The sequence below is a fragment of the Psittacula echo genome, assembly GCF_963264785.1.
Source record: "Psittacula echo genome assembly, chromosome: 3".
NCBI lineage: Eukaryota > Metazoa > Chordata > Aves > Psittaciformes > Psittacidae > Psittacula > Psittacula echo.
This window is the reverse complement of record NC_137736.1, coordinates 63,043,074-63,052,155: the sequence shown is the minus strand read 5'-3', so window position 1 is coordinate 63,052,155 and position 9,082 is coordinate 63,043,074.

Here is a 9,082-nt window from a genome sequence, read left to right as displayed (position 1 = left end):
AGATGTATTTGACACGAAAAAACCCAAACAATATCTTTATCAAGAATTTAATTTGATTGATAACAAAAAGCTGTTTTGTTTTGGTTTAGTCCAATTTTACTCGTATTCAGGAGCAAACAAACTCCTATACAAAGTACCCTAAATCTCTTCTTTTGAACAGTAGTGGCACCCAAAAGGCTTTAGTAGAAATCTGTGTTATACAGGCATGCAGCCTCAAACTTCCAGGAATTAATAAGAAAGTAGTTACAGGCTCCACTGAAGTATGGTTTTGAGTGTATTCGATTCCTGGAGGATTCTTGCACATTATTCACTAAGGATGTCCTTATTTTTCAGATTGATGTGTGACCTCCAACCTCCTGTTAACAGCTATCAAATACAACTGTTCACACAATTCTTCAGCTGCAGAAACAGGCATTTTCTCATGCTGAACTGCTGAGGAATAAAATTAAAGTTCACATAAAATGTAGTGGTGACTTGTAAATCTTCTCTCCTGAACCAGTATCTCCTTGTTAAAATAAAAATAAATAGGATTGTAAATTGCCACAGAGTGCATGGCATTACCTTCCCAGAGTAAGTGAGCACTTCATTCTCAAATAAATCATGGTATTCTGAAGCAATCATTCCACCCTAGAATTTTTCCTGAATATATGTAAAAAATATGTATCCTGGAATAAAACCATTTTCTGTGACACAAAGAAGAGTAATGTGGACCACTGTTCCAAATCAACCAGTGTTAATATGACTGCATCAGAAGCATCATTTTGGAAGAGCAAAACTGTCTTATCTTTGAAATGAGATCTACAGGTTGCTACTTTCTGTAAATATTAGGTAGTTTTTATCTGGGCCATCCACTGATGAGCAAGGAGGCTGGATAAATATTATTTTGAACTCATTAGACCTATTCTACCTCTTTTGGGCTTCCACATCCCACATCACAACCATCAATAAGGCAAAACAAGGTCACTATACTCAGATTTGCTCACAGTTGAAGGACCTGTTTTAGAAGCCTGAATTTTAATGTACTAGAGATTAAGACCTTAGAAGATTACAGCAGTTTACTACCTAGAAACAAAAACTTAATGATTCTTCATTTCAAACCAATAAACCTGAAGTAGCATTTGCTAATTAGCAAGTGAGTGTTTGAGCTGGTTTTCTTTCCTTGGGACCACAGTATGATCTTTGTAAAAAACCCTGTGACTTTCTTACACCATGAGAATGGGTTTATAGAGTCCACATTAAGGCATTGAACAGCTGGTTGTGATGAACAGCCCTACATAGCCCACTTGCTTCATGAATATCTCAAATGTGGTTCTCAACCCCTCCCCATTAGCGCTTTCCTTTTGGGAAGCAGTTTTGCTGAAAGGAGAAAAATACAAAAAAGGTTTTCCAGTAAGGGGGGGACTATCAATATCTGAGAAATAGATGGTCTGGGAACAGGCCTCTTTTCAGTGTGTTACCTAATGAATGAAACAAAATGCTTTCTCCTTTGGAGAAAAAACTTGGAAGTGTATTTCATCCCACTTAATCAATATTAGTCAATATTAGCCTGCCTTGGAGAAGCTAGAAGGCAATTAAAGCACACACACCTCCCACTCTAATTCTATACTCATAAAGATCAAAACAAATTACCATTAATGATCAGCTTTCCCCTATTTGAACACCATGCTCTACCTTTGGCAGAAATTAACTACTTCAGGCAAATAAATTACTATCAAAGAATAAAATCAACCACTTCATTGTCTCAAAAAGCTGCTGAGAGTGTATAGTTGCTTGCAAGATAACATGTAGGCATCTGGTATATACCCTCTAAGAAAAGGAGTATTACATATTTAGATTGTGTTTGCATGACGAGCTTTTTGCAGAAGAGGAGGGGAGGGCTACAGGGGTGGCTCCTGTCAGAAGCTGCCAGAAGTTTCCCTATGTCGGATGGAGCCAATGCCAGCCAGCTCCATGACGGACCTTTGGTGGAACCGGACGAGTTCTGCAGAGGATCATTCTGTTGTGGGTTTGCTGAAGGTCAAGGGACCTGCACAGGAGATTCAATTTTTGGGAATAAAATGGCAAGATGGACGTCGCCAGATCCCTACAGATGTGATCAACAAAATAATCCAAATCCTGCTGAAAGCTGGTTTTGCCATAAAACAAAGAATAATCCCTTTCAACACGACTTAGGTGTCCAACATTGTGATGACTGTTAGAGGGGCCCTGCCTCCAGCCAGGTGGAGGTAGGGGACAATCGGATTTACTGGTCAAGGCTGAGCCCATCAGTGACAGCGTTAATGCTTCTGGGATCATGTATTTAAGAATAGGAAAAGTTCCTGTGGAGGAGCAACTGCAGCCAGAGAGAGGAGTGAGAATGTGAGAGCAACAGCCCTGCAGACAACAGGTCAGTAAGGAAGGAGGGCAGGAGGCGCTCCAGATGCCAAAGCATCCACCTGCAGCCCATGGAGGATCCCACACTGGAGGAAGAGGATGCCTGAAAGAGGCTGTGACCCCATGGGAAGCCCACACTGGAGCAGGCTCCTAGCAAGACCTGTGGCCTCATGGAGAGAGAAGCCCACACTGGAGCAGTGTTGCTGCAGGAGCTGTGACCCCACAGGGGATCCATGCTGGAGCAGTCTGTTCTAGAAGGACTGCACCCATGGAAGGGACCCACGCTGGAGCAGTTGATGGAGAACTGCAGCCTGTGGGAAGGACTCATGTTGGAGCAGTTCGTGGAGGACTGTCTCCCATGGAAGGGACCCCACACTGGAGCAGGGGAGGAGTGTGAGGAGTGTGAGGAGTCCTACTCCCAAGGAGGAAGCAGCAGCAGAGATAATATGTGGTGAACTCACCAGAACCCCAATTCCCTGTCCCCCTCTGCTGCTGGGTGGGGAGGAGGTAGAGAAATCAGGAGTGCAGTTGTGCCTGGAAAGAAGGGCAGGGTAGGGAGAAAGTGTTTTTAAGATTTGTTTCTCATTGTCCTACTCTGACGTGATTGATAATGAACTGAACTGATTTCCCCAACTCAAACCTGTTTTGCCCATGACAGTAATTAGTGAGTGATCTCTAGCTGTCCTTATTTTGACCCATCAGCCTTTCTTTGTACTTTCTCTCCCCTGTCCAGCTAATGAGGGGAGTGATAAAGCAGCTTTGGTAGGCACCTGGCTATCAGCCAGGGTCAACCCACCACAATATTATCTGGGGAATTGGATTCCATCAAGTACCTTTATTTCTGCAATTTCATCAGAGCTCTTCACAAGTGTGAGCTCTGGTCCATCTACTTTCTGCAAAGTGCCAAAAAAAGCATGTCAGAAGAGACTGGAAGACAGCATAATTCGGATTCTTTGGTTATCACAACTACAGTGGAGACCTGAAAGAGATGTTTTGATATTTCACCAGTGTGTGTAAGGCTACCTAATCTCCTTCCATACTTTGGAACTGTTCACATACTTTTTGCTGGCATTTCAGTGGTACTCTTTTTACTCTGCAATCCCAAATATCCACGTCTGTGAAAAGCACATTATCCATTTTGAAGTGAATTTTTGCTTTGCGAACAATGGCACTTTAGAATCTAATCCAATATATAGATTGAAGAAACTCAGGAAAGTACATCTATTAAAATTTCTCATTGTATCCTATGAATGCATTTTGCTCTGGTAAGAGTGTATTTTTCTACTTGTTCTACCAGTTTCTCTGCACAGCTTTCAGGTAGCTATAAAAAAAAAAATAAGGACTTTTTTATTTTTTCTTTTCTCCCAGAACATTTTGTTTATCTGGTGTTGAACAGGACTTATTTATCTTTAAGCAGAGGGCAAGTTCATTCAGGTCTTCATTGATTTCTATACCACATCCTCCTCAGTGCCCCTTATTCCTCTCCTCTCTATCTCCTACCATGGACAGAGCTAATTAACCGCTAGAAACTGGTGTCACTCTCTGTTGCCATTTATAGAGTAAGGTACTCAGGAATGCATAATGTTTTTTACAGTGCTTTTGTATCTTCCTTATGGGTCAGATCTGTGTGGTTTGCTACAATCTAGCTAAGCCTTTGTGTTAATCCCACTCACAAGTATTAGCAACCACCAATACAATGAGATCATTTCACTCACTAAAGTTTGGAGTCTTCACAGAAAAGCCAGTGATGAAGCACATCTGTATAGATGAGATCTTTTTTGATGAGCACTGCTTCTGATCTCAAAGAAACTCTGTGGGCCTCCTGATCATTCTTCTTCCCAATCATACCAATATCCAACAGGGCCAGCACAATACTTACCATTGCATTATAAGTGCTCTGCTATAATTAATCTTTTTGTTGCAATCCTTCCTGACTGATTTCTTTTCTAACTAGATATTTCAAAGAGAGGAAGAAAAATGAGCCTTGAGTTGCAGCTACATTGCTGGCTTTATGAAGATACATAGTACTGCTGAGCAAAAAAATTCTCCAGACTTGAGGACCCTTCCTTGAAACCACAGATATCAAGCCAACACTGTTCAAAACAAAATGATAAATTTTCAGCAAAGAAAAAAAAGTGCCTCTTTTAAGTCATGTAAACTAATTATTTCATGCTCAACAACATGCATTCATTCTGTTCCCATTCGCTACTAAAAATAGAGGGAAATAAATTAGAAAAAGGATACTTGAGATCAAGGGTAAAATACCCTTCCTCCATCTATTCTCTCTTGGTCACCTCCTGGGTATTGTCCATGATGATAGTGCACACTGCAAGTCTGTTAGTGACACTGTAAAAATTGGGGTTCCAGTAAGGCTAGGGATTGCCTGAATGCCTTGGAAATTGCCCCACAGTGGCTGAAATATCAGGAATGTCCAACCTGCAAAATCTTTTGGAAAAGCTCCATATAACTTGAAATTAATTAAGGCGCATGGGAGGGACCCTCCAGTGAAACCAAAGAGACACGCATTTGGTTGAGCTATAGACCAAGCACCAGACTAACCTTGGCTCTTTTGGCTCACAAGGCTTTGCAGAGCCAACTAAGTAGATCTCCTTCACCCGGTTTAGGATCCACTATACATCTTAATCCAATAGACAAACTCAAATCTTTTGTCCTTTTTCTAACCCTGTATTCTTCCCAGGGATCTGTATGTAGAGTTGCATTCTGTGGTTCTTACATTCTTCTTCACCTTTTTCTGTTTTCCTTTTAGCCCTTGCTCAAGAAAGGTTATTATAAGTAATGACTAATGACATCTTAAGCCTAGATTATTCACACATGATGCATATCTTTATTTCAGGGATGGAAGTGCTCGTGCAGAACTAGCTAGAGCAGCTACACCTTTCAGTTGTTACTATTGCCACAGCCGAGACATTGTTCTGGAGAACATGAGCACACCGAGAGTGTTTTGTTGCGAAGTCAGCCAGTGGATAATTCTTTGGTCTTGGGATCCTCTGGGCTTGTTTTTTGGGAGGATCACTATCAGCTGAGGATCCTCTGGGTTCTATCAAGAATATCAGGCATCCTACTGTAGTTGAACGTATGTGAGCAAATGGACCAGATGTTCACCTTACATTTTATTGCGTATGTTACTGATATGGTTTGAATTTTTTCACCCAGACCCACCTAACTTATAACCAAAAAAAATGGCTCCAAACTGAGACTATTCTATGCTCACAGTGAAAGGCTCTGTTGTGCTTGCTCTGCCGTGTGACATAAAATGAAACCAAACCAGAGCTTTAACCTTTGCCTCTTTTTTCTGAGTACATCTGCGCCATTTGTCAGCATCAGGACTGTAAGACTGTGGGACAGAGCTGCCACTTGTGTTTCGATTACATGTGGTTGCATATCTAACCTTCTACAAGGATAGCTCCCTGTTCCTTCATAAGAAGTGACACTGTCTACTTTCCTGCTTTCACGCCAAAAGAAATAGATGAGAAGAGTTGTGTTAAACGTTTGTCAGACCAGGATAGTACAAAGGAGAATTGCCACCTTGTCTAGGCTTTGTTTTCTTTGAAATGCCTTTAGGATGCAACCTTTCAATCCCAAGCATCTACAGTTACTATACCTGTGATGGGATAGATAAATCTCCTGTATCCACATGTTGTTGGCTACTATTTTTTGTCTTTCACCCGAAAAATATGTTTATTTAATTCTTGCCTTCCAGGGGCAAGTTTTTTTCCTGTTGTTTTCACAGTGTTAAAGTCCATTTTTGTAGAGATGTTTTCTCCCCTTGTGTAAATTATAAAATGTTGGGTGTACAGCCAGGAAAATGCGGTATTCCAATTTTCTGTTGTTCAGTTCCTGGGTTTCTATGGGAAAGGGACAGCATCTATGTTTGGAGTAACAACAGCCTCAGAGTTTTGCTCATTTTCATCCATTTTAATCTCTCAAGACATATTTTATTTGTTTGTTTCTTATTTATATCTTTCCTCCCCCATCTTATTTATATCTTCTTTTTCCTATCTTACATGAAAATGGGAGGAGAATTTAATGTGCTCAGCTTGCCATTGAAGACATTCATCACAACTCTGTAAAGCCCTAAAGATTACTCCAGTTTGCACTAACAGTGCAGCTAGCTTGTCAGACAAGTTTTCTCATTGTTATCCTCTTTTTCCAGAACTACTGTTAAATCCTTGATTTATAAATGTTTGCTGTTTTCTTCTTGCAACACCCACTGTTCATTAGATGTTTTTGAATACAAGAGGAGGAATGTTTGTTTTTTGTTTTGTCAAAATCCCCTGCTAAACAGGTGCCAGCACATATAATTCAGAAACTCTGTAATTACTTTTTTAAAACAAAGTTATCACTAGCTAGTGATTCCAAAACCATCATTTCAAAATAACTCCAATTGTGTGTTATGAAAAAGATGAGGAATTAACATTTTAAGACTGTTGAGACTTCATTTTAGCCAGTGCTCAGAGGCTTTACAAACAAATGGTAAAGTTGTATAAAGTAAGACTATTATAATCCATGAAATACCTGTCAGATTTGTGATAGAAATTCCTTTGTGGGATTTTTATTGACTGGCGTTTGTAGTGCTGTTTGTTTTCGTTATTGATTGTGACCCCAAAACTTCAAACACGTCCAGGAAAAATGATTGATATGCAAAGGCATTTTACGTCAATAGATAAGCATAATACCCAACTATTCCTCACCTGTAGCTTTTAGACAAGTTCTACGCTAAAATTCATATATGCTGACAGCACTGACAGAGGGCTAATCCTGTACTGACCTCAATGCAGGCATTTGTCTCGGTCAAGACAGAACTTGTCTTCAACTGGAGATGTGAAATGGGCTTGAGTATTGTAAGACAGACAAAAGAACTGCTCAGTTAACTTCATCCTGTCTGAAAGCTGAAGACTGAGTTATTACATGTATAACAGACAGCAAACAGACTTTCAAATGGGTCCACTCAGAGGACATAAACCACTCATTTATTTTTAGTTTCAATTTTAGTTTTTAAAATTATTGTCCTCTCCCTGGATCCCACAAAATTAATTTCCATTAATATTGTCACATTTCCCTCACTTCACGCTTTGCATGACATGATGTGGCATGCAAAGATACTATTCAAAGCAAAGAGACAAATACCAATCACAAATAATACTGGGACAAGAGAAAAGCCTCCCATTACAAAGCAGCAGCAGCTCATTGCTGTCCAGGCTGGAAGGATGCAGCACACAGGGCTCTGTGCACAGCTGCTCTCCAGAGATTTGACTGGGAATTGTCTGGATTGAACACCACCATTCTCTGCACCGGCTCCAGAGATGAATGCCCTTCCCTTCACCTGCAAAGCTGCACCTCTTTAAGGACAAGAGGGGAAAAGGAATGGGTGCATGTTCAGTCTGCTCAGTTCCATTCAATGGATGCAGCTGATGAAGTAATGTTTCAGTGAGGTGTCAGAGGTGAAGAGACCATGAGAGGAGCCTGCAGCTAGTCAAGAGTGGGTCCTGATACAAGGGAGAAGTACAAACACATTTTACACTGAGGGAAAGGAGGCTGAGGAAAGTGGCAGGAGAATAAGAAAAACAGGAGAGGGATACAGAATGGACACAGGGCAGACTACAAAACAAAGTGTGTTGTGGCAAAATGAGGGTGAATTGGAAAATTAGCAGGATCTTTGGTAAAGAAGGAAGTAAAGAGTTGTCAGCAAGGAAGATATTCTAAGTTTTCACTAGGAACCAAAAAAAAAAAGAGCCAAACAAACAAACAAAAAACCCCCAAACCCCTCCCCCCAAAAAAAACCCAAAATAAACCACCAAACCTCAGTTTAAAAAAAAATCAGCCTGAGGCTGTTTTTTTTCTGTCTCAGAAGAGGAAACTGGCTAAGGGGAATCAGTTCCACCTAAATGAACATGTTGGAGGAGCGTCTTTCTTTTTCTCTCTGGAGTTCCTCGAAGACTCTTACACCTCTCCATTGACAATGCAGCTAACCGAAGCACTTACATCAGAGGACTCTTTCACCAGGTGCTTATAGATAAATGAGATGCTTAAATTAAGTGGATGAATCTCATGCAGTGGAACTGAGGGAAGTGAACTGCAGCATTCTGATACTGCCACTAAAAATAATCTATTTTTACAATAACATAGCTGTGAAATAGTAAAGGCTCAACTTCTTTTTGATCTTCTCAGACTTCCTCAGAAAAGCTGCCTTTGGAGCAGCAAAGCAGAACAAGCACAGGTGGAGCTCTAGCTTGCTTCTCCATCCCTTACTTCTTTCCTCCCTGCAGTTTTGGTAACCATCATGGGGAAGGTAATCAGATGAGAAGATAGCCTAACAACTCTTCTCTATGCCCTCCTCACAAGGGCCAGGAACAGAGCTGCAACACTGCCTGGACAGGATCATCTAGGCATTGCAAGATTTCAGCACTGAATCATAATGGAGTGAATTTTGTTCTGATTGTAAGCATTGAAGGAGGTATGTCTAATTTTGCATTGGGGTTACTGAGAATTGGAAACCAAGATTGTAGATTCACAAAAACATCAGATTGGTTTAGAAAGGAAAACCAGGTCAGGTCAGGCGGCTCCAAATAAGTACTTGGAAGACTGGGTCAACCAAGAAAATTTGTGTTGGTGTTATGAAACATGGTATCTTTAGAGCAGCTTAGGTTTGAAAGTATTAAGCTTTGTCCTGCTAAGTGTGAGAAGAGAA